The following is a 25,760-nucleotide window of genomic DNA, read 5'->3' on the forward strand; positions in this document are numbered from 1 at the left end:
AAGCAAGACGGGGAAGCCACGATCGCTTCAAGCAAGACGGGGAAGCCACGATCGCTTCAAGCAAGACGGGGAAGCCACGATCGCTTCAAGCAAGACGGGGAAGCCACGATCGCTTCAAGCAAGACGGGGAAGCCACGATCGCTTCAAGCAAGACGGGGAAGCCACGATCGCTTCAAGCAAGACGGGGAAGCCACGATCGCTTCAAGCAAGACGGGGAAGCCACGATCGCTTCAAGCAAGACGGGGAAGCCACGATCGCTTCAAGCAAGACGGGGAAGCCACGATCGCTTCAAGCAAGACGGGGAAGCCACGATCGCTTCAAGCAAGACGGGGAAGCCACGATCGCTTCAAGCAAGACGGGGAAGCCACGATCGCTTCAAGCAAGACGGGGAAGCCACGATCGCTTCAAGCAAGACGGGGAAGCCACGATCGCTTCAAGCAAGACGGGGAAGCCACGATCGCTTCAAGCAAGACGGGGAAGCCACGATCGCTTCAAGCAAGACGGGGAAGCCACGATCGCTTCAAGCAAGACGGGGAAGCCACGATCGCTTCAAGCAAGACGGGGAAGCCACGATCGCTTCAAGCAAGACGGGGAAGCCACGATCGCTTCAAGCAAGACGGGGAAGCCACGATCGCTTCAAGCAAGACGGGGAAGCCACGATCGCTTCAAGCAAGACGGGGAAGCCACGATCGCTTCAAGCAAGACGCAAAGCCACGATGGGAAGCCACGATCGCTTCAAGCAAGACGCAAAGCCACGATGGGAAGCCACGATCGCTTCAAGCAAGACGCAAAGCCACGATGGGAAGCCACGATCGCTTCAAGCAAGACGGGGAAGCCACGATGGGAAGCCACGATCGCTTCAAGCAAGACGGGGAAGCCACGATCGCTTCAAGCAAGACGCAAAGCCACGATGGGAAGCCACGGTCGCTTCAAGCAAGACGGGGAAGCCACGGTCGCTTCAAGCAAGACGGGGAAGCCACGGTCGCTTCAAGCAAGACGGGGAAGCCACGGTCGCTTCAAGCAAGACGGGGAAGCCACGGTCGCTTCAAGCAAGACGGGGAAGCCACGGTCGCTTCAAGCAAGACGGGGAAGCCACGGTCGCTTCAAGCAAGACGGGGAAGCCACGGTCGCTTCAAGCAAGACGGGGAAGCCACGGTCGCTTCAAGCAAGACGCGGATGCCACGGTCGCTTCAAGCCAGACGGGAAGCCATGATGGGAGGCCACGATTGCTTCAAGCAAGACGGGAAGCCACGATGGGAAACCCTGATCCCTTGAAGCAAGACGGGAAACCACGATGGGAAGCCGCGATCCTTTGAAACAAGCAAGACGGGAAGCCACGATGGGAAGCCGCGATCCTTTGAAACAAGCAAGACGGGAAGCCACGATCGCTTCAAGCAAGACGCGAAGCCATGATGGGAAGCCACGATCGCTTCAAGCAAGACGCAAAGCCATGATGGGAAGCCACGATCGCTTCAAGCAAGACGCAAAGCCATGATGGGAAGCCACGATCGCTTCAAGCAAGACGCAAAACCACGATCGCTTCAAGCAAGACGCAAAACCACGATCGCTTCAAGCAAGACGCAAAGCCACGATGGGAAGCCACGATCGCTTCAAGCAAGACGGGAAGCCACGATCGCTTCAAGCAAGACGGGGAAGCCACGATCGCTTCAAGCAAGACGGGGAAGCCACGATCGCTTCAAGCAAGACGGGGAAGCCACGATCGCTTCAAGCAAGACGGGGAAGCCACGATCGCTTCAAGCAAGACGGGGAAGCCACGATCGCTTCAAGCAAGACGGGGAAGCCACGATCGCTTCAAGCAAGACGGGGAAGCCACGATCGCTTCAAGCAAGACGGGGAAGCCACGATCGCTTCAAGCAAGACGGGGAAGCCACGATCGCTTCAAGCAAGACGGGGAAGCCACGATCGCTTCAAGCAAGACGGGGAAGCCACGATCGCTTCAAGCAAGACGGGGAAGCCACGATCGCTTCAAGCAAGACGGGGAAGCCACGATCGCTTCAAGCAAGACGGGGAAGCCACGATCGCTTCAAGCAAGACGGGGAAGCCACGATCGCTTCAAGCAAGACGGGGAAGCCACGATCGCTTCAAGCAAGACGGGGAAGCCACGATCGCTTCAAGCAAGACGGGGAAGCCACGATCGCTTCAAGCAAGACGGGGAAGCCACGATCGCTTCAAGCAAGACGGGGAAGCCACGATCGCTTCAAGCAAGACGGGGAAGCCACGATGGGAAACCCTGATCCCTTGAAGCAAGACGGGAAACCACGATGGGAAGCCGCGATCCTTTGAAACAAGCAAGACGGGAAGCCACGATGGGAAGCCGCGATCCTTTGAAACAAGCAAGACGGGAAGCCACGATCGCTTCAAGCAAGACGCAAAGCCACGATCGCTTCAAGCAAGACGCGAAGCCATGATGGGAAGCCACGATCGCTTTAAGCAAGACGCGAAGCCATGATGGGAAGCCACGATCGCTTCAAGCAAGACGCAAAGCCATGATGGGAAGCCACGATCGCTTCAAGCAAGACGCAAAACCACGATCGCTTCAAGCAAGACGCAAAACCACGATCGCTTCAAGCAAGACGCAAAACCACGATCGCTTCAAGCAAGACGCAAAACCACGATCGCTTCAAGCAAGACGCAAAACCCCGATCGCTTCAAGCAAGACGCAAAACCCCGATCGCTTCAAGCAAGACGCAAAACCACGATCGCTTCAAGCAAGACGCAAAACCACGATCGCTTCAAGCAAGACGCAAAACCACGATCGCTTCAAGCAAGACGCAAAACCACGATCGCTTCAAGCAAGACGCAAAACCACGATCGCTTCAAGCAAGACGCAAAACCACGATCGCTTCAAGCAAGACGCAAAACCACGATCGCTTCAAGCAAGACGCAAAACCACGATCGCTTCAAGCAAGACGCAAAACCACGATCGCTTCAAGCAAGACGCAAAACCACGATCGCTTCAAGCAAGACGCAAAACCACGATCGCTTCAAGCAAGACGCAAAACCACGATCGCTTCAAGCAAGACGCAAAACCACGATCGCTTCAAGCAAGACGCAAAGCCACGATGGGAAGCCACGATCGCTTCAAGCAAGACGGGAAGCCACGATTGCTTCAAGCAAGACGGGAAGCCACGATTGCTTCAAGCAAGACGGGGAAGCCACGATTGCTTCAAGCAAGACGGGGAAGCCACGATCGCTTCAAGCAAGACGGGGAAGCCACGGTCGCTTCAAGCAAGACGGGGAAGCCACGGTCGCTTCAAGCAAGACGGGGAAGCCACGGTCGCTTCAAGCAAGACGGGGAAGCCACGGTCGCTTCAAGCAAGACGGGGAAGCCACGGTCGCTTCAAGCAAGACGGGGAAGCCACGGTCGCTTCAAGCAAGACGGGGAAGCCACGGTCGCTTCAAGCAAGACGGGGAAGCCACGGTCGCTTCAAGCAAGACGGGGAAGCCACGGTCGCTTCAAGCAAGACGGGGAAGCCACGGTCGCTTCAAGCAAGACGGGGAAGCCACGGTCGCTTCAAGCAAGACGGGGAAGCCACGGTCGCTTCAAGCAAGACGGGGAAGCCACGGTCGCTTCAAGCAAGACGGGGAAGCCACGGTCGCTTCAAGCAAGACGGGGAAGCCACGGTCGCTTCAAGCAAGACGGGGAAGCCACGGTCGCTTCAAGCAAGACGGGGAAGCCACGGTCGCTTCAAGCAAGACGGGGAAGCCACGGTCGCTTCAAGCAAGACGGGGATGCCACGGTCGCTTCAGCAAGACGCAAAGCCATGATGGGAAGCCACGGTCGCTTCAAGCAAGACGCGGATGCCACGGTCGCTTCAAGCAAGACGCGAAGCCATGATGGCAAGCCACGGTCGCTTCAAGCAAGACGCGAAGCCATGATGGCAAGCCACGGTCGCTTCAAGCAAGACGGGAAGCCACGATCGCTTCAAGCAAGACGGGAAGCCACGATCGCTTCAAGCAAGACGGGAAGCCACGATCGCTTCAAGCAAGACGGGAAGCCACGATCGCTTCAAGCAAGATGGGGATGCCACGGTCGCTTCAAGCAAGATGCAAAGCCATGATGGCAAGCCACGATCGCTTCAAGCAAGACGGGGAAGCCACGATCGCTTCAAGCAAGACGGGGAAGCCACGATCGCTTCAAGCAAGACGGGGAAGCCACGATCGCTTCAAGCAAGACGGGGAAGCCACGATCGCTTCAAGCAAGACGGGGAAGCCACGATCGCTTCAAGCAAGACGGGGAAGCCACGATCGCTTCAAGCAAGACGGGGAAGCCACGATCGCTTCAAGCAAGACGGGGAAGCCACGATCGCTTCAAGCAAGACGGGGAAGCCACGATCGCTTCAAGCAAGACGGGGAAGCCACGATCGCTTCAAGCAAGACGGGGAAGCCACGATCGCTTCAAGCAAGACGGGGAAGCCACGATCGCTTCAAGCAAGACGGGGAAGCCACGATCGCTTCAAGCAAGACGCAAAGCCACGATGGGAAGCCACGATCGCTTCAAGCAAGACGCAAAGCCACGATGGGAAGCCACGATCGCTTCAAGCAAGACGCAAAGCCACGATGGGAAGCCACGATCGCTTCAAGCAAGACGCAAAGCCACGATGGGAAGCCACGATCGCTTCAAGCAAGACGGGGAAGCCACGATGGGAAGCCACGATCGCTTCAAGCAAGACGCGAAGCCACGATGGGAGCCCACGATCGCTTCAAGCAAGACGCAAAGCCACGATCGCTTCAAGCAAGACGCAAAGCCACGATCGCTTCAAGCAAGACGCAAAGCCACGATCGCTTCAAGCAAGACGCAAAGCCACGATCGCTTCAAGCAAGACGGGAAGCCACGATGGGAAACCCTGATCCCTTGAAGCAAGACGGGAAACCACGATGGGAAGCCGCGATCCTTTGAAACAAGCAAGACGGGAAGCCACGATCGCTTCAAGCAAGACGCGAAGCCATGATGGGAAGCCACGATCGCTTCAAGCAAGACAGGGAAGCCACGATCGCTTCAAGCAAGACGCAAAGCCACGATCGCTTCAAGCAAGACGCAAAGCCACGATCGCTTCAAGCAAGACGCAAAGCCACGATCGCTTCAAGCAAGACGCAAAGCCACGATCGCTTCAAGCAAGACGCAAAGCCACAATCGCTTCAAGCAAGACGCGAAGCCATGATGGGAAGCCACGATCGCTTCAAGCAAGATGCGAAGCCATGATGGGAAGCCACGATCACTTCAAGCAAGACGCAAAACCACGATCGCTTCAAGCAAGACGCAAAGCCACGATGGGAAGCCACGATCGCTTCAAGCAAGACGCAAAGCCACGATCGCTTCAAGCAAGACGCAAAACCACGATCGCTTCAAGCAAGACGCAAAACCACGATCGCTTCAAGCAAGACGCGAAGCCATGATGGGAAGCCACGATCGCTTCAAGCAAGACGCGAAGCCATGATGGGAAGCCACGATCGCTTCAAGCAAGACGCGAAGCCATGATGGGAAGCCACGATCGCTTCAAGCAAGACGCGAAGCCATGATGGGAAGCCACGATCGCTTCAAGCAAGACGCAAAACCACGATCGCTTCAAGCAAGACGCAAAGCCACGATCGCTTCAAGCAAAAGATGGGAAGTCACGATCGCTTCAAGCAAGACGCGAAGCCATGATGGAAAGCCACGATCGCTTCAAGCAAGACAGGGAAGCCACGATCATTTCAAGCAAGACGCAAAGCCACGATCGCTTCAAGCAAGACGCAAAGCCACGATCGCTTCAAGCAAGACGCAAAGCCACGATCGCTTCAAGCAAGACGCAAAGCCACGATGGGAAGCCACGATCGCTTCAAGCAAGACGCAAAGCCACGATGGGAAGCCACGATCGCTTCAAGCAAGACGCGAAGCCATGATGGGAAGCCACGATCGCTTCAAGCAAGACCCAAAACCACGATCGCTTCAAGCAAGACGCAAAGCCACGATGGGAAGCCACGATCGCTTCAAGCAAAAGATGGGAAGCCACGATCGCTTCAAGCAAAAGACGGGAAGCCACGATCGCTTCAAGCAAGACGGGGAGGCCACGATCGCTTCAAGCTAGACGGGCGAAGCTACGATCGCTTCAAGCAAGACGCGAAGCCACGATCGCTTCAAGCAAGACGCAAAGCCATGATGGGAAGCCACGATCGCTTCAAGCAAGACGGGGAAGCCACGATCGCTTCAAGCAAGACGCAAAGCCACGATCGCTTCAAGCAAGACGCAAAGCCACGATCGCTTCAAGCAAGACGCAAAGCCACGATCGCTTCAAGCAAGACGCAAAGCCACGATCGCTTCAAGCAAGACGCGAAGCCATGATGGGAAGCCACGATCGCTTCAAGCAAGACGCGAAGCCATGATGGGAAGCCACGATCGCTTCAAGCAAGACGCAAAACCACGATCGCTTCAAGCAAGACGCAAAGCCACGATGGGAAGCCACGATCGCTTCAAGCAAAAGACGGGAAGCCACGATCGCTTCAAGCAAGACGTGAAGCCACGATCGCTTCAAGCAAGACGTGAAGCCACGATCGCTTCAAGCAAGACGCAAAACCACGATCGCTTCAAGCAAGACGCAAAACCACGATCGCTTCAAGCAAGACGCAAAGCCACGGTGGGAAGCCACGATCGCTTCAAGCAAAAGATGGGAAGCCACGATCGATTCAAGCAAAAGATGGGAAGTCACGATCGCTTCAAGCAAGACGCGAAGCCATGATGGGAAGCCACGATCGCTTCAAGCAAGACAGGGAAGCCACGATCGCTTCAAGCAAGACAGGGAAGCCACGATCGCTTCAAGCAAGACGCAAAGCCACAATCGCTTCAAGCAAGACGCAAAGCCACGTTTGCTTCAAGCAAGACGCAAAGCCACGATCGCTTCAAGCAAGACGCAAAGCCACGATCACTTCAAGCAAGACGTGAAGCCATGATGGGAAGCCACGATCGCTTCAAGCAAGACGCAAAACCACGATCGCTTCAAGCAAGACGCAAAGCCACGATCGCTTCAAGCAAGACGCGAAGCCATGATGGGAAGCCACGATCGCTTCAAGCAAGACGCAAAGCCATGATGGGAAGCCACGATCGCTTCAAGCAAGACGCGAAGCCATGATGGGAAGCCACGATCGCTTCAAGCAAGACGCAAAACCACGATCGCTTCAAGCAAGACGCAAAGCCACGATGGGAAGCCACGATCGCTTCAAGCAAAAGATGGGAAGTCACGATCGCTTCAAGCAAGACGCGAAGCCATGATGGGAAGCCACGATCGCTTCAAGCAAGACAGGGAAGCCACGATCGCTTCAAGCAAGACGCAAAGCCATGATGGGAAGCCACGATCGCTTCAAGCAAGACGCGAAACCACGATCGCTTCAAGCAAGATGCAAAGCCACGATCGCTTCAAGCAAGACGCAAAGCCACGATCGCTTCAAGCAAGACGCAAAGCCACGATCGCTTCAAGCAAGACGCAAAGCCACGATCGCTTCAAGCAAGACGCAAAGCCACGATCGCTTCAAGCAAGACGCAAAGCCACGATCGCTTCAAGCAAGACGGGGAGGCCACGATCGCTTCAAGCAAGACGGGGGAAGCTACGATCGCTTCAAGCAAGACGCGAAGCCACGATCGCTTCAAGCAAGACGCAAAACCACGATCCCTTCAAGCAAAACGCGAAGCCACGATTGCTTCAAGCAAGACGCAAAGCCACGATTGCTTCAAGCAAGACGCGAAACCACGATTGCTTCAAGCAAGACGCGAAACCACGATTGCTTCAAGCAAGACGCGAAACCACGATTGCTTCAAGCAAGACGCGAAACCACGATTGCTTCAAGCAAGACGCGAAACCACGATTGCTTCAAGCAAGACGCGAAACCACGATTGCTTCAAGCAAGACGCGAAACCACGATTGCTTCAAGCAAGACGCGAAACCACGATTGCTTCAAGCAAGACGCGAAGCCACGATCGCTTCAAGCAAGACGCGAAGCCACGATCGCTTCAAGCAAGACGCAAAGCCAGACGGGGAGGCCGCGATCGCTTGAAGCAAGACGGGGAGGCCGCGATCGCTTGAAGCAAGACGGGGAGGCCGCGATCGCTTGAAGCAAGACGGGGAGGCCGCGATCGCTTGAAGCAAGACGGGGAGGCCGCGATCGCTTGAAGCAAGACGGGGAGGCCGCGATCGCTTGAAGCAAGACGGGGAGGCCGCGATCGCTTGAAGCAAGACGGGGAGGCCGCGATCGCTTGAAGCAAGACGGGGAGGCCGCGATCGCTTGAAGCAAGACGGGGAGGCCGCGATCGCTTGAAGCAAGACGGGGAGGCCGCGATCGCTTGAAGCAAGACGGGGAGGCCGCGATCGCTTGAAGCAAGACGGGGAGGCCGCGATCGCTTGAAGCAAGACGGGGAGGCCGCGATCGCTTGAAGCAAGACGGGGAGGCCGCGATCGCTTGAAGCAAGACGGGGAGGCCGCGATCGCTTGAAGCAAGACGGGGAGGCCGCGATCGCTTGAAGCAAGACGGGGAGGCCGCGATCGCTTGAAGCAAGACGGGGAGGCCGCGATCGCTTGAAGCAAGACGGGGAGGCCGCGATCGCTTGAAGCAAGACGGGGAGGCCGCGATCGCTTGAAGCAAGACGGGGAGGCCGCGATCGCTTGAAGCAAGACGGGGAGGCCGCGATCGCTTGAAGCAAGACGGGGAGGCCGCGATCGCTTGAAGCAAGACGGAGTGGCCGCGATTTGATACCACGATCGCTTCAAGCAAGACGGGGTGCCCTTTTCTGCTCCTGCAGCATTACCATATGGTGGGAATCTACATAAAACTCCTTAAGGATGATAAAATATATTGTCTAACATGCTATAGAAGCAGTGCCAGAGTTATGACCTTTAATCATAACTCATTGGTTGGGTTTAGCCACTCAATTTTGTGGAACCAAAAATATCGCTAGACTGAGTTGGGAATGAAAAAGTATATCGCTCAATCAACTGCCTGAGTTATGAGATTTAATCATGGTGCTTACGTTTTGGAGTCTGGGCGGTGTTCAGGTTACGTCTGAAGTCTCTAGCAGTGAATGAGCTGCTTGGTCATGGGTTAGTGCGTTTCCCATTATCCTTGATCGATCCTAGTCTCAGCAACCCACATCTTGTTCTTAACCTGCAGGACACAGGTTTTAAGGAGTTAATCAATGCAGATACAGATAGCTGAGCAGGGATTTCAGTCTGATCCCTCTTGGGAAAGTCTACAGAGAGTCCCCGCTCTCTGGAAGTAAAGGGCGGCTGTTGGAAGACCATCTTACATTTCAATTGTAAGCTATAATTAAGCATCTAATCTGGTTGCTAGGTTGTTCTGAAGTAGAAGGCTGAGGGACTGGGTCAATCTCAGTTCTTGCTGGACTGGAGAAAGAGTGCCCATTTCTCTGAGAAGGCCGGGGCTAGATCTGATTCAGTCTCTCTTCCAATTGCTCCCAGGGCAACCTAGCTGGCAGTCTAAATGTTTGATTATGGCTTATGAAGGTAATGGCAGGTCCTTTTCTAACTGTTCATCCTTTCTTCCTGGGAATACTGTTTTTTGATCTTGGACCGGTTCTTAGCTTTTCTTGGTTGGAGTATGAGGGCACCATACTACAGTCAACAAACTTTGGCCAGGCCAAAATCAACGTGCCCTATTCTTGGTTCAGACTTCAGGCACTGGGTCAAGATGCCTTCTTCCCTAAGGGGAACAGGTATGACACATGCCATTCCCACACAAATAGGTTTACCTTCTCTAATTTAAAACATATGAAAGTTTTCAATGAAAACTATTCATTAATGTCCACGTATAGTGTAGCGAGCTAAAACAGAGCAGAGATCAGGCACAATGCACGTAGATATTACTTCATGCCATTTGCTAGAGAAGGATTTAGACAGGACTAGACATGTGCATTCGTTTTTGTCCGAATGCATTTTCGGCCAAATTTCTCGTATTTTCTCTTTCGTTTTGACAAACGATAACGAAAGTGCAGAATCCGAAAAACGAAAGATAGGACCTAAATGCTTTTTTTCCTTTTCGTTGTTACAACAGTTCGATATAGATGAGATTCGACGTGACCGTTCGATATAGATAGGAGATTGGACGTGACTCAGGTTCAATAGACAGATTGTTATTGTCAGAGTGGTCGAATGTGCCTAAGTTTCGTTTACCTCTATTAGACCAAGATCATATAGAAAAGCTTCGACAGAGAGTAAATATTCGACATAGAGAGAACAGATTTGACAGAGAGAAAAGATTCTGGAATTGGGTGGGGGAAGTAAAATAAAAAAAAATACTGTTGATGATGAATGTTATTGGCTGATTGTAACCGGAGAGGAGGAGCAGTAAAATAGCCGGAACTAACAGTATACAGCCAACTTAAATTCACTTACGATTTGCTAGCAGAGAGAGACACACACTGCATTATTTTAGAAGACAGTCAATCTTGGCTAGTCCGTTTGTGTTCCTGAATCATTTAGCAATTAAGCATAAGCACAGCAGCAGAACAATAGTAAAGCAAGCTACAGTAGAACTTCGCTTTTTCCTAAAAATCTGATGCTATAGTGTTAGTGTGAGAACCTTAGTGATTCTAGTGTTGCTTCTAGTGTTGCTGCTAGTGTTGCTGTGATAGCCTCAGAGGCTGCTTGTGTTGTGTGGGCATTTATTAGACTTGTTACCTGTCTGATCAGTGATCGCTATCACCAGTCCACCAGTTTGCTGTTTCTGTATATATATTATATACGCATTCAAACAGAATGTACCGTTCTAATGGAAACGCAAAGGCAGGTAGAGGTAGTGGTCGTGGTGGACGCCTTGCTAAAAAAAAGTGGCAAGGTCTCTGCTACTAGTGTCTTTGACACTTCTGCCGCCACAAACATGCTGTCCACAACAGTGCGTGCCACCACCACTGCCACCAGCAAAGCTAGTTCCACCACCAGTTGTACTAGTTTTCCTGCCAGACCACCATCTGCTGCCGCTTCCACTGCCAGTGCAGTGCTTCCTTCTACTTCTACAGGTGTCATGGCTTCTTATTTTTATGGGATAGGCAAGAAACCTAGTATACAAGTGGAGTTGCCTGTACACTCACAACCACCAATCACACTGCCAATGCCACTGCCCAGCTCCCCAAAGAAGCTGTCATTGGCCCAAGAGAATGATTCTGAATGTGATGCTCCTCTTTCCCCAACCACTGCAGAAGTTTTATACACTCTTACCCCACAAGAGTTGCAGCATGACGTAGAGAACATGCAAGAGGAATATTCTGTGAGGAGTAGGACAGGTAGCAGTCCACTTTTTTCATCTGCTGCTAACTCCCCTTCTCCCTCTGTTATTATGGAGGAAGAATCCTGTGATAACACGACCTCCCCAGCATCCCTGCCATTAGCACTAGTTCACCAAGTGTAACTGTAGTGGCAACAGCTTCCACCACTGGTGTGCTACCTGCTGCAGCTATATCAGCCAATACTACTACTACTACTAGTGATCAGGATAAAGGGGCTGCATCCCGCCGCAGCCATGTGTGGAAATACTTCCAAACATTGGAAGGCGGGTTCTTTGCAAAGTGCAAGTTGTGTGGGAAGCAAGTCAGCAGCGGTAAAAAGTTGGGACATTTAACGAACGCTGGTATGAACCTTCATCTCAAAAATCACCACAGTTCTAGTTTACTGCGGGCAGAGGCAGAAAAAGATGGTAGCGCAGGAAGCAGCATAACAGACTCTGACTGTACTGGTGGTACCTCCTCAACCACACCACAGAGGGTTCAATTAGGACATACCGTCCACATGCAGTAGTTCCACTGCGGACCCAATCGGGCTCCTCATCCTCCCAAGGACATTATCAGCCTACCCTAGAAAGTTTTGTTGGCTTTAGTTCCAAGGGCATGTCAAAACAGCAGGCCAACAAGATCACCCGCCTCATTGGCCAATTCACTGCTGTTGGAGGAGCCTCTTTTCGCATGATTAAAGGGGAGCCATTTAAACAGCTGATGCATGCCCTTGCTCCACGATACGTTGTTCCTGCACGAACAACTTTCAGCAGAAAGATTATTCCAGCACTATACTATTCATGTGTTGCATTATTAAAGGAAAAAATGGGCAAAGCTGAGGGTCAGACAATTCATTTGACCACTGATTTGTGGACAGCTTCCAGCGGTCAACATGCTTTCCTGTCTTTGACTGCACACTGGTGGCAGGCCACTGTGCCTGTTGGTGGTGGCACTACTGCAAGAGCTCAAACTTCATCAGGAAGTAGGTCTGCAGCTCAAGACCAGCAGGGTTATCAAGTTTTTCTGCTCCACACAGAAGTCCGTGATGATAGACACAGCTCTGCCAACATATTGCAGGCAATTAGAGCGATGTTGGCCAATTGGTTTGGAGAGCGGGCAGTCACCAATGTTTCTGTTGGGTTCATAGTAACAGACGGAGGTTCAAACATGGTCAAAGCGCTCCAAGATGGATCTTTTGTCGGTGTGCGATGTTCTGCACACCACATACTGCATTTAGTGGTCAAGGGTGCAATCCCAGTGGAGAAAAACAACAAGATTGCTCAAGTCTTGGACCTTTGCAAGAAAATTGCAGAGCATTTCCACCGCAGTGTAGTTGCTAGTCAACTGTTGAGGGAGGAGCAAGAACAATCAGGGCTCCCCATACATTGCCTGAAACAAGATGTCAGCACCCGGTGGAACTATACCCTGGAAATGCTGGAACCCATTTTGGAGCAAAAGACAGCCATCCACAATCTTTCATCTCACCACAGAATTGGGATTGATTCCACACCGGGACATGATGACTGGTGTATAATTGGGCAGCTTGTTTCTTTCTTAAGTTTTCCGTCACATTACGAAAAGGTTTTGAGTCAGAGCAATGCCAGCCTAGGACAGGTCATACCCTTGTTTACCTATCTCATAGATAAGATGGAATCATTCCTAGAAAACAGTGAACCTGTTTGTGGCAGCCCACTTCATGCCGATGTAGCGTCTTTCATCAGAAAGCTACAAGACAATTTAAAAGATCGGCTAAATGACCGTGTCCGCAAAAGCCCTGAACTCATGCTGGCTACCCTGTGTGATCCCAGGATCAAAGGTAAACTGGCACTCAGAGACAACAGCCTCTCCTACTGGAAAGTAAAACTCTAAACTTTAAAGAGTCCATAATTTGCATCAACAAAGAGGTATGTGCAATGAGGCCGATTTGTAACATTCAACTGCAATGTCTGCTATTCCAAGACCTGGCGCCATCACTCAAAAACAACTGAGTGGAGCATGTGCATGTTGGGTAGAGGCACTTGACAATCTGGTGGATGCAGGTCAAGCAGCAGGTAATGAAGAGGAGAGCAGTGCCTCTGAAATGGTCAGGGCCCACCTATATGAAGCCCCTTTGCTTCCTACAGAGGACCCTTTGACCTATTGGGATGGTAAGAAAAGCGTGTGGCCTGGTCTTTGCCTGGTTGCCCAGAAATGACTATCCTGTCCTCCAACCAGTGTGCAAAGTGAGAGAGTTTTCTCTATTACTGGGAACATCCTTAATCCACACCGAGCACAACTAACACCCCATTTGATGGAACAAATAACTTTCCTCAAATTTAACCTCCCCAAGCTGGGTTACCCTACCCTTAACTTGTGAGACCCGAATCATTGCCACCATGTGAAGATACATGGGACTCAGAGGAACCATCCAAATATTGAGGGAAATCATTTTTTTTTTTTTTTTTTTTTTACCACTTGAAGTTGACATTGACAATAACGGTTCTCTTCGGTGTGACCCCAAGATTTAAATAGAATTCGATTTTTTCAAACAATCTTAATTGCTCCCTTTATTCCTTCCATCACCTTTTTTTGTAATGAATGTGTATGTGTAGAGTGACTAGAGTGTGGGTGATTGCATGAATGAATGTTGTGTGAATGGACAGTAGCAAGGGTTGAAGCCTTGACGTGGCGCTACTGCTCACGTGTTGCTGTCTTTGTAAATAAAAATAGCAACGTGTGCTAATTTAACCATTTTTGTATGATGGTCTGGAAATAAGAGACAATGATTATTATTGATGGAGCGACTGTCAACTCAAGGATCAGAATATGTTACCAACACAACATAGAACAAAGAAACATACAGCTGGAAACATGCTTCTATGCAAGATAGATTAGTTGGTCACTGCTGAGCTGCACCCAGATGCCCATGACCCCTCCTATTTGCCATCTCTGACCCTGGGGACACCAGGGCCCTCTCTGATCCTCTGCCTGTCAGGTCACCTGAGACCAGGTGACAGATGCACTCTGTTGAAGTCAGAAGTGCACCGCTAGGTACAGGTAGTGGACCTTAGGACTGACTGCTGCAGATTGTACCCAGGGAGATCCAGGACACAGATCTACAGGATCACTAACACAGATCCCAATGGGAGCTGGAGCATAGATTCCCCCTGGGCGCGGAGTCTAAGAGCCAGCAGGTGTTCACCAGAGCCTCCAGTGGTGAGGATGGACTTCGCTGCAGTCTGGCTCCAGGTCGCGGCCCCTAGGGTCTCACAGCCCCTAGGGTCTCACAGCTCACGCTCACAGTAGACTACAGGAGAAGGAAGCAGCAGGCTGGGACGACAATGATAGTAAGGGGATAAGGCAGAGTTCAGGGCAACTAGCAGACAGGAACAACAGAGGACACGCCAAAGGTTCCGGGTCACAGGCAGACAGGGATGGTTGTGGACATGCCAAAAAGTCAAGGTCACAAGCAGACTGGTGTGTTCTGAGCGATTCCTATGTCAGTAACAGAGACAAACGTAGAGCACACAGCAAGCGTAAGCCAAACACACCTTGGATAGTGATTGATAATCACCACTAGCTTGCAGTGCACTGGTTAATATAGGGTTCCCTGATAGGGCCTAGGGTGGAACCATGCTTAGAGGAGAGGTTATAAAAACCACCAGGTGGAAGTGGCTGACCTCGTAGTCTGAACACATGAGGGGAGGTAAGCTGACAGAGGACGATTACTGCATAACGACACCGCCTGTTTCATGACTATCTGCAATTGTCTGAAGTCACCGGTGTGAGTAATTTACCCTGCTGCCATGTTACTCAAGCCCTGGAAATGATGTCTGCCCTTTGAACTGTTGCCCCTTGTGATTGTGCTAGCCTCAGCCTGTGAACCTCTGTCCAGTTAACTGTTGCCCTCATGATTGCAAGCCTTCAACCTATGCACTGTAAACTGTTGAGGGCTGTATGGTTAACCCCTGCTGTAACTATCTGTGTATTCTGGTGGGGGAAAAGCTGAAAGGCGTGACTGGACACCAGAGGCGTAACTAGAAACATCAGGGCCCCGGTGCAAGAAATCAGGAAGGCCCCCCTAAAACCCCCCCACCCCCAAAAAGCATTATTTTGATGCTATGTTTTTTTTTTACAATGTATAACAAAGTAAAACATTTCTGTTTCTGTTTTAAACTTACCATAACTGTCAAGAGGAAGCTTCTATGAACAACAACTTTATCCATGCCCAAAAAATGCAGCCTGCCCGTGTCCACCATTGCAGCCCGTGTCCACCAATCCAAGTAATGTTACGCTTCCTGCTGGATGCAGCTTTGTTTCCCCCTCCTGCGCTGTGGTTTTCTTGTCCCTGCTGCCACAGTAGATTGCCCAGGGACTTCCTCCTCCTGTGATACTGCCTCCGAGCTGATATTGGCCTCTGTCACCGCCATTTTCGCTCTCCGTGCTCAGTCTGTCAATTCGACACTGACCACCTGGACGCTGTGACGGAGACACACGTAGAGCATTCATTTGACATGAACGACACAGATTCGACAAAGCTACCTAAAACACACACGTTTATATTAATATTCGACGGGATCATCGCAACTGTACAACGCTGCAATCGTACATTTCAGGAATCAAATGCTCTGCCTATAGGCTATATAGAGTTTAGCAGCTCTGTCGAATCTTCTTTATCCATTCGACAGACACCATAAGCCTTCAAAAATTGCATTCGTCCAAAAATCCACATGAATTAGTCAAATCTGTCTTTGAAGGCTTATGGTGTCTGTCGAATGTATAAAGAAGATTCAACAGACTGAGCACGGAGAGCGAAAATGGCGGTGACAGAGGCCAATATCAGCTCAGAGGCAGTGTCACAGGAGGAGGAAGTCCCTGGGCCATCTACTTTGGCAGCAGGGACAAGAAAACCACAGCCTCTGGGGAAGCCATGATCGCTTCAAGCAAGACGGGGAAGCCATGATCGCTTCAAGCAAGACGGGGAAGCCATGATCGCTTCAAGCAAGACGGGGAAGCCATGATCGCTTCAAGCAAGACGGGGAAGCCATGATCGCTTCAAGCAAGACGGGGAAGCCATGATCGCTTCAAGCAAGACGGGGAAGCCATGATCGCTTCAAGCAAGACGGGGAAGCCATGATCGCTTCAAGCAAGACGGGGAAGCCATGATCGCTTCAAGCAAGACGGGGAAGCCATGATCGCTTCAAGCAAGACGGGGAAGCCATGATCACTTCAAGCAAGACGGGGAAGCCATGATCACTTCAAGCAAGACTGAAAGCCATGATCGCTTCAAGCAAGACAGGATGCCATGATGGGAAGCCACAATCACTTCAAGCAAGACGGGATGCCATGATGGGATGCCACGATCGCTTCAAGCAAGACGGGAAGCCACGATCGCTTCAAGCAAGGTGTGATGCCATGATGGGAAGCCACGATCACTTCAAGCAAGAGGGGAAGCCATGATCGTTTAACCACTTGCTTACTGGGCACTTAAACCCCCCTCAGTCCCAGACCAATTTTCAGCTTTCAGCGCTGATGCACTTTGAGTGACAATTGCGCGGGCATACAACACTGTACCCAAATGAAATTTTTATCATTTTTTTCCCACAAATAGAGCTTTCTTTTGGTGGTATTTAGTTACAGCTCGGAGTTTTATTTTTTGCTAAACAAACAAAAAAGATGCAAAAAAAAAAAAAAAAAAAATCATGTTTTAATAGTTTGTTATAAAATTTTGCAAACGGGTCATTTTTCTCCTTCATTGAAGTGCGCTGATTAGGCGGCACTGATAGGCTGCATTGGTGGGCACTGATGGGCTGCATTGGTGGGCACTGATGGGCTGCATTGGTGGGCACTGATGGGCTGCACTGGTGGGCACTGATAGGCATAGTTAAGGCGGCACTAATAGGCACAGATAAGGCGGCACCGATGGGCACAGATAAGGCGGCACTGATGGGCAAAGATGGGCACAGATAAGATGGCACGGATGGGTGGCACGGATAAGTGGCACGGATGGGTGGCACGGATGGGCACTGATAGGTACCACAGATAGATGGGACTGATGGGCACTGATAGGTGGCACTGATAGGTGGCTCTGATAGGTGGCACTGCTGGGCACTGATGGGCGGCACTGCTGGGCACTGATGGGCGGCACTGCTGGGCACTGATGGGCGGCACTGGGGTGCAGCACCTTTGAGGCAGATTGGGTGGCACTGTGGGTGGCACTGTGGGTGGCACTGTGGGTGGCACTGTGGGTGGCACTGTGGGTGGCACTGTGGGCACTATGGGCACTGACAGGGGGCACTGACGGGGGGCACTTACTTTTTCTTTTATTTTACTTCAGGATGGCACTGCGGGAGGCAGGTGGGCACAGGCAGGTGGCAGGTGGGCACATGTATTGATGGCCGTGATCGGGACTGATGTCCCGATCACGGCCGCCGGTGATCGGCTTTTTTTTTCTCTCCTCGCGCTGTCAGCGCGAGGAGGAATAATAGCCGATTACCGGCTCCGTTCTATCACATGATCAGCTGTCATTGGCTGACAGCTGATCACGTGATAAGGGGTCGGGATCGACCCCTTACACGGATCGGTGATCAGGCGAGTCTCACGGACTCGCCGATCACAGAGCGCGCCGCGCGCGCCCCTCAGGGGGCGCGCAGGCCGCTCGTAACCAGGACGACGTCAATAGACGTAGTCCTGAAAATGTAGGTCCGCGCTAATGCCGTCATTTGGCAATAGCGCGGATCTGAAGTGGTTAAAGCAAGACGGGATGTCATGATGGGAAGCCATGATTGCTTCAAGCAAGACGGGAAGCCGCGATTGCTTCGAGCAAGATGGGAAGCCGCGATTGCTTTGAGCAAGACGGGAAGCCGCAATTGCTTTGAGCAAGACAGGAAGCCGCGATTGCTTTGAGCAAGACGGGAAGCCGCCATTGCTTTGAGCAAGACGGGAAGCCGCGATTGCTTTGAGCAAGACGAATTCCCTTTTCTGCTCCTGCAGTATTACCATATAGTGGGTACCTACATAAAACTCATTAAAGATGATAAAATAAATTGTCTAACATGCTATAGAAGCAGTGCCAGAGATATGACCTTTAATCATAACTCATTCTTTGGGTTTAGCCACTCAATTTTGTGGAACCAAAAATATCGCTAGACTGAGTTGGGAATGAAAAAGTATATCGCTCAATCAACTGCCTGAGTTATGAGATTTAATCATGGCGCTTACGTTTTGGAATCTGGGCGCTGTTCAGGTTACGTCTGAAGTCTCTAGCAGTAAATTGGCTGCTTGGTCACGGGTTAGTGTGTTTCCCATTATCCTTGATCGATCCTAGTCTTTGGTCTCAACAACCCACATCTTGTGCTAAACCTGCAGGACACAGGTTTTAAGGAGTTAATCAATACAGATACCTGAGCAGGGATTTCAGTCTGATCCCACTTGGGAAAGTCTACAGGGAGCCACCGCTCTCTGGAAGTAAAGGGCGGCTGTTGGAAGACCATCTTACATTTCAATTGTAAGCTATAATTAAGCATCTAGTCTGGTTGCTAGGTTGTTCTGAAGTAGAAGGCTGAGGGACTGGGTCAATCTCAGTTCTTGCTGGACTGGAGAAAGAGTGCCAGTTTCTCTGAGAAGGCCGGGGCTAGATCTGATTCAGTCTCTCTTCCAACTGCTCCCAGGGCAACCTAGCAGGCAGTCTAAATGTTTGATTATGGCTTATGAAGGTAATGGCAGATCTTTTTCTACCTGTTCATCCTTTCTTCCTGGGAATACGTTTTTTTGATCTTGGACTGGTTCTTAACTTTTCTTGGTTGGAGTATGAGGGCACCATACTACAGTCAACAAACTTTGGCCAGGCCAAAATCAACGTGCCCTATTCTTGGTTCAGACTTCAGGCACTGTGTCAAGATGCCTTCTCCCCTAAGGGGAACAGGTATGAAACATGCCATTCCCACACAAATAGGTTTAAACATCCCTAATTTAAAACATATGAAAGTTTTCAATGAAAACTATTCATTAATGTCCACGTTTAGTGTAGCGAGCTAAAACAGAGCAGAGATCAGGCACAATGCACATAGATATTGCTGCCATTTGCTAGAGAAGGATTTAGACAGGACCCCCTCCCAGGCCCACTGTAGCCATGAAATCTTCAAGCAAGATGGGTAGCCATTAAATCTTGAAGCAAGACGGGAAGCCACGATCGCTTCAGGCAAGACGGGAAGCCACGATCGCTTCAGGCAAGACGGGACGCCACGATCGCTTCAGGCAAGACGGGAAGCCACGATCGCTTCAGGCAAGACGGGAAGCCACGATCGCTTCAGGCAAGACGGGAAGCCACGATCGCTTCAGGCAAGACGGGAAGCCACGATCGCTTCAGGCAAGACGGGAAGCCACGATCGCTTCAGGCAAGACGGGAAGCCACGATCGCTTCAGGCAAGACGGGAAGCCACGATCGCTTCAGGCAAGACGGGAAGCCACGATCGCTTCAGGCAAGACGGGAAGCCACGATCGCTTCAGGCAAGACGGGAAGCCACGATCGCTTCAGGCAAGACGGGAAGCCACGATCGCTTCAGGCAAGACGGGAAGCCACGATCGCTTCAGGCAAGACGGGAAGCCACGATCGCTTCAGGCAAGACGGGAAGCCACGATCGCTTCAGGCAAGACGGGAAGCCACGATCGCTTCAGGCAAGACGGGAAGCCACGATCGCTTCAGGCAAGACGGGAAGCCACGATCGCTTCAGGCAAGACGGGAAGCCACGATCGCTTCAGGCAAGACGGGAAGCCACGATCGCTTCAGGCAAGACGGGAAGCCACGATCGCTTCAGGCAAGACGGGAAGCCACGATCGCTTCAGGCAAGACGGGAAGCCACGATCGCTTCAGGCAAGACGGGAAGCCACGATCGCTTCAGGCAAGACGGGAAGCCACGATCGCTTCAGGCAAGACGGGAAGCCACGATCGCTTCAGGCAAGACGGGAAGCCACGATCGCTTCAGGCAAGACGGGAAGCCACGATCGCTTCAGGCAAGACGGGAAGCCACGATCGCTTCAGGCAAGACGGGAAGCCACGATCGCTTCAGGCAAGACGGGAAGCCACGATCGCTTCAGGCAAGACGGGAAGCCACGATCGCTTCAGGCAAGACGGGAAGCCACGATCGCTTCAGGCAAGACGGGAAGCCACGATCGCTTCAGGCAAGACGGGAAGCCACGATCGCTTCAGGCAAGACGGGAAGCCACGATCGCTTCAGGCAAGACGGGAAGCCACGATCGCTTCAGGCAAGACGGGAAGCCACGATCGCTTCAGGCAAGACGGGAAGCCACGATCGCTTCAGGCAAGACGGGAAGCCACGATCGCTTCAGGCAAGACGGGAAGCCACGATCGCTTCAGGCAAGACGGGAAGCCACGATCGCTTCAGGCAAGACGGGAAGCCACGATCGCTTCAGGCAAGACGGGAAGCCACGATCGCTTCAGGCAAGACGGGAAGCCACGATCGCTTCAGGCAAGACGGGAAGCCACGATCGCTTCAGGCAAGACGGGAAGCCACGATCGCTTCAGGCAAGACGGGAAGCCACGATCGCTTCAGGCAAGACGGGAAGCCACGATCGCTTCAGGCAAGACGGGAAGCCACGAAATCTTCAGGCAAGACGGGAAGCCACGAAATCTTCAGGCAAGACGGGAAGCCACGAAATCTTCAAGCAAGATGGGGAAGCCACGATCGCTTCAGGCAAGACGGGAAGCCACAAAATCTTCAAGCAAGATGGGAAGCCATGATCGCTTCAAGCAAGACGGGGAAGCCGCGATCGCTTCAAGCAAGATGGGAAGCCGTGATCGCTCACCTGGAAAAGTAGTGGTGGCTGGGCACAACGTACTGTGGGACAGCCAATGCCATCAGGCTTTTAAAACTCTGCGTCTCCACCAGACGGAATAACAGCATTTCAAAGGCCAGGAATTTTGAAATGCTGGCATTCAGGGCCAGGGATTGCAGGTGGGTAGGGGGGTACTTCAGCTCTCTATCTGCCAAACACTGGAGCAGAAGAGGAACGCTTCCATGGGACATTGTGGAGATGGTTGGTGACCCAGGTGGTAGTGTTGCTGGCAGATCCTCTGTTTGCGGGGTGACAGGTGCCACTGTCAAAACAGAGGTGGATGAAGAGTTTGAGACTGCAGCAGAAGAGGAAGCAGGAAGAGCCAGAGACCTCTCTTGGTTCTTGAGGTGTCTACTCCATTGCAGCTTGTGCTTTGCACTTAGATGCCTGGTCATGCAGGTTGTGCTCAGGTTGAGAATGTTTATGCCTCGCTTCCGACTCTGAATAGCATGCAAACCACTCGTGTCTTGTCATCAGCACATTGTCTGAAGAACTGCCATACTAGGGAACTCCTTGGACCTGGCTTTTTTGTGCTCTGTCCCTTGCTGCGTTGGGCAGTAGCAGGCGTACTGTCTAGGGGACGGATGCTCCACTTTAGCACCCTGCTCCCTCTTCGGCTGTGCTGGTGGCTCTGTGTGGCCACCGCCTCTTCCTCTGAACTACACAATATAAAAGAAAGAGGGGGAGCAAGGGGACTATTAGGGTGCACTTCACAACGTGTAAGAACCATAGAAACACAACTATAAAAAAAAAATCATTTAATTATTTAGATATAAAAACATTAACAATGGAAAATAAACAAAGGCTAATGTAAGCGGTGAGGTATTTTGACTAGTTTCACTTTACAGCTTCTTCAGGAAATACATCTATCAATTTTACATTGGGATGATAGAACATTACATCATGCACCATCTGTAATTACATTCCCTTATGTTCTGAGGCCATTGAGTATTTCCTCTGAACTATACAGTTTACCTGCATGACGTTGATTCCATGTGGGGTCGAGGACCTCATCATCCTCCGCATCATCTTCCACCTAGTCTTCACCCCTGCCCCCCTTGTCGGTCTGCACAATTGCGAAAGCAGCAGCAGTTGGCACCTGTGTTTCATCATCATTGGAGACGTGCTGCAATGGTCCTCCCATGTACTCACTTTTACTTTCAAAAGATTTTATTGATTTTACATATCAAAGAAAAACAAAACAGCAAAGTACAGGTAACAATGCTCACTTGTCGGAGGTAAAAGTCACTGATAAGAAATACAGGTAAGGTTAATATCTTAGTTCCTTGTTGATGTCCTAAGCAACATGTGTAAGAATATTCGCCCTTCCCACCTGCTTGCGAAACATTGAGGTTTTATCTGGGGGGCACTAGTCAGTCCTCCCCTGCACCCCAACTGGGAGCATACTGTGCAGGGAAGGAGCCCCATGGCGTCCAGTGTTTTCTACAAGAGGTGAGAGACCTCCACAGCCATGGAGGTGGGGTACTATGTTAGAGGTGTGAGTGATGCTCCAACACCTCTTCTCTCCAGTATTATATATCAGAAAAAAGAAAAGGGTGTGATAAGGGTCCTGGAGAGTGAGGAAATGAAATAAAACTCTGTACAGACAAACAAGGGGTGGGAGGTGTGGAAAGGGGGGGATGGGGGGGCGTGTCCGCAGTCGAGCAACCTTCAAAACCGAGAGTGGTCCAGGGAACTAGGGCCGGACTCCTGGAATAAGTGAAATGCCCATGTATTGAGCCCAAGGCTCCCATGTAGCCTCGAACTGAGCCGTGGAATCTAAAAGAATGCCGGTAAGTTTCTCTTGTAGCATTATCCAATAATTTTTTTTAACGGCGGCTGCAAAGGGAACTTTAGGGAGTTTCCATGCCTTGGCTATTGTCATTTTGGCACCCAGGAATATAAATTGAATTAGTTTACGAGTATGTTTCGGGATCCCAGGGAGATTAGCGTTAAGTAGGGCAATGGCAGGGCTTCTCGGGAGGGTATGGTTAGTGATTTTCTTTATTAAGGCTAGGATTTTTTTCCAGAAAGGCCTAATTCTGGGGCATTCCCACCAGATGTGGGCCATGGTCCCGATCAGGTGGCATCCCCGGAAGCAATTGGGGTCAGCTGAGGGGTACATTAGGGAGAGTCTCGAAGGAGTTAGGTACCACCTGGTAAGGACCTTTACATTGGCTTCAATTAGTGAGACATTTCTGATGCCTTTAAAGGCTCTGGAGAAGGAGGCCTGCCACTGCTCCACCGTCGTGCCAAGTGCTAGTTCAGTCTCCCAAGCTGTCATGTAAGAGGATCTATTAGGTTGATGAGCCAGGGTCTTGTATACCACTGAGACTGCCCCTCTCTGTTCCGTGGCCTGTCCGCACCATGATTCGTATGAAGTGCAGCCTGAGGAGGCCTGCTTACCCGTCCATAGCTGTAGTAGGAAATGGCGGATTTGGTGAAACCTAAAGCGTTCTGAAGGAGGCATCTCGAGCTGGTTCACACAATGTCCCAGGGTAATAGGGCCTCGAGCATCCAGAAAGTGCCCTATGCGATATAGACCCTTATCCAGCCACCATCTAAAAGCTGTGGGCTCCTGGCCCGGTGGGAAGTCCGGGTTGTTGAATAAGTGAGCTAATGGTTTTAGGTGCGATATGAGGTGGGGGGATTTTTTCAACCTGTCCCAGAGATGAAGCGATTGTGAGAGAATCGGGGATAGGATGGGGGGCCGGAGCCTCGGAGGGGACCAGAGAAGAGATTCAATGGTGTAAGCCGGGGCTGCCTGATTCTCCAGGGAAACCCAGTCTGGTTTTTCAGATCTATTATATACTATGGATAGCTGTGCTATTCTGGCTGCCTGAAAATACCAGAGCAGTCTCGGCAGCCCTAAAGCTCCCTGCGATTTGTGGGTGTACAAGGTCTGCTGGGGGATCCTATGGCCTCTCCCTCCCCATACAAATTTGTTTATTTTTGCTTGGAAAGACCTTAGGTGATCCAGTTTGATATTGATGGGTATGGACCTGAAGAGGTATAACAATCTCGGGAGTAAAGTCATTTTAATGGAGTGTATCCTACCCAACCATGATAACTCTCCCTTCTCCCATTGTCCCAGATCCTCCTCCAGTTTTCGATATATGGGGGGGAAGTTAGCTTCGTACAACTGTTCCACCTTGGCAGTGAGGTTGATGCCCAGTTATTGTATAGAGGAGTCGCTCCATTTAAATTTGAAAGTGCTCTGCAGAGCCAATTTAGTTTCATGTCTGAGAGAGATATTCAGGGCATGTGATTTAGTGTAATTAACCGTGAGTCCCGAGACGACTGAGAAATCTTGAAGGAGTTTACACAGGTTGGGAAGGGAGACTGTCAGTGATGTGAGGAAAAGGAGTAGGTCATCGGCAAAAAGGCCACATTTGTGTACCTGTGTCCCGTCTGTGATGCCTTGTATGTCTGGGTTTGAGCGAATTGCAATGGCCAGGGTCTCAATCGCCATTGCAAAGATTAGGGGGGAGAGCGGGCATCCCTGCCGGGTTCCCCTCGCTATTACTAGTGGTTCTGAGTGCTGACCTTGTATGTGAATCAAGTCTTTAGGATTAGAGTACAACGAACCCAGGATTCCTTTAAAGTGGGGACCAAATCCCCATTTGTCTAGAAGGAAGAAAATGTACTTCCAGTCTATGGCATCAAAGGCCTTGTGTAGGTCTAGGGATAGAAGCATCCCTTCCTGAGCTTGTTTACCATTCCAGCCAGATTGGAGGAGGGAGACAATGTCAACCGCTCTTCTAATTTGGTCAGGTCCTTGTCTCCCCGGAATGAAGCCCACTTGGTCTTTGTGAATGTAATATTTAATAAAGGAAGAGAGGCGGTTAGCTAAAATTTTGGTGAGAATTTTGAGGTCGTTATTGATGAGGGAGATGGGCCGAAAATTTTCCACTTCTTCATGATTTTTGTTGGGTTTGGGAATTACTGTGATGAAGGCAGTGTTGAGGTGTGGGTCTAAGGGGGATCCCTCTGTTTTGGAGTTGAAAAATTTGGCCATGTGCGGGGCTAAGATATCCCCAAAGGTCCTATAGTAAGGTGTAGATAGTCCGTCAGGGCCAGGAGCTGAACCAGGTTTCAAGGCCTTAATGACTGCCAGAACTTCCTCCTCCGTGAAGGAATCTTCCATAATGTCTTTATGGGCTGTGGTCAGGGACGGCAGTCTGAGGCCTTGAAAAAAGGCAGACATTGCTGGGGCCTTCTCTGTGGCGTCTTGGCTATATAGTTTGGCGTAATAATCGTGAAAAGCTCTCAAGATCTTAGTCGGGTTGGAGGTTGGGGGTTGGCCATTCAGTCTTAGTTTGGGGAAGGCAAACGATTTGGATTTAGGTGTGAGTTTACGTGCTAGCATAGATCCTATCTTATCTTTGTGCATGTAGTATTTGGCCCCACTCCATCTAATGTGTTTCTCTGCTGATGCGGTGAGTTTTAAGTTAAGTTCTAATCTGGTGGTGTCTAATTGGTCTGCCGAGGCCTTTGAAGGGTGATTCTTATGCGCCCTTTTAAGATCCGCAAACTTGGATTCTAGGTCACGGATTTCTAACAGTCGTTCTTTTTTGAGGCGGGATGAGAGCTTAATCAGTTCTCCTCTGATGGTAACCTTATGGGCCGTAGTCCTTGATAGTCGGCTATGCATTCA

Source organism: Lithobates pipiens, unplaced genomic scaffold, assembly GCF_037356315.1.
Source record: "Lithobates pipiens isolate NorthernLeopardFrog02 unplaced genomic scaffold, aLitPip1_a1.2 Scaffold_8, whole genome shotgun sequence".
Classification (NCBI taxonomy): domain Eukaryota; kingdom Metazoa; phylum Chordata; class Amphibia; order Anura; family Ranidae; genus Lithobates; species Lithobates pipiens.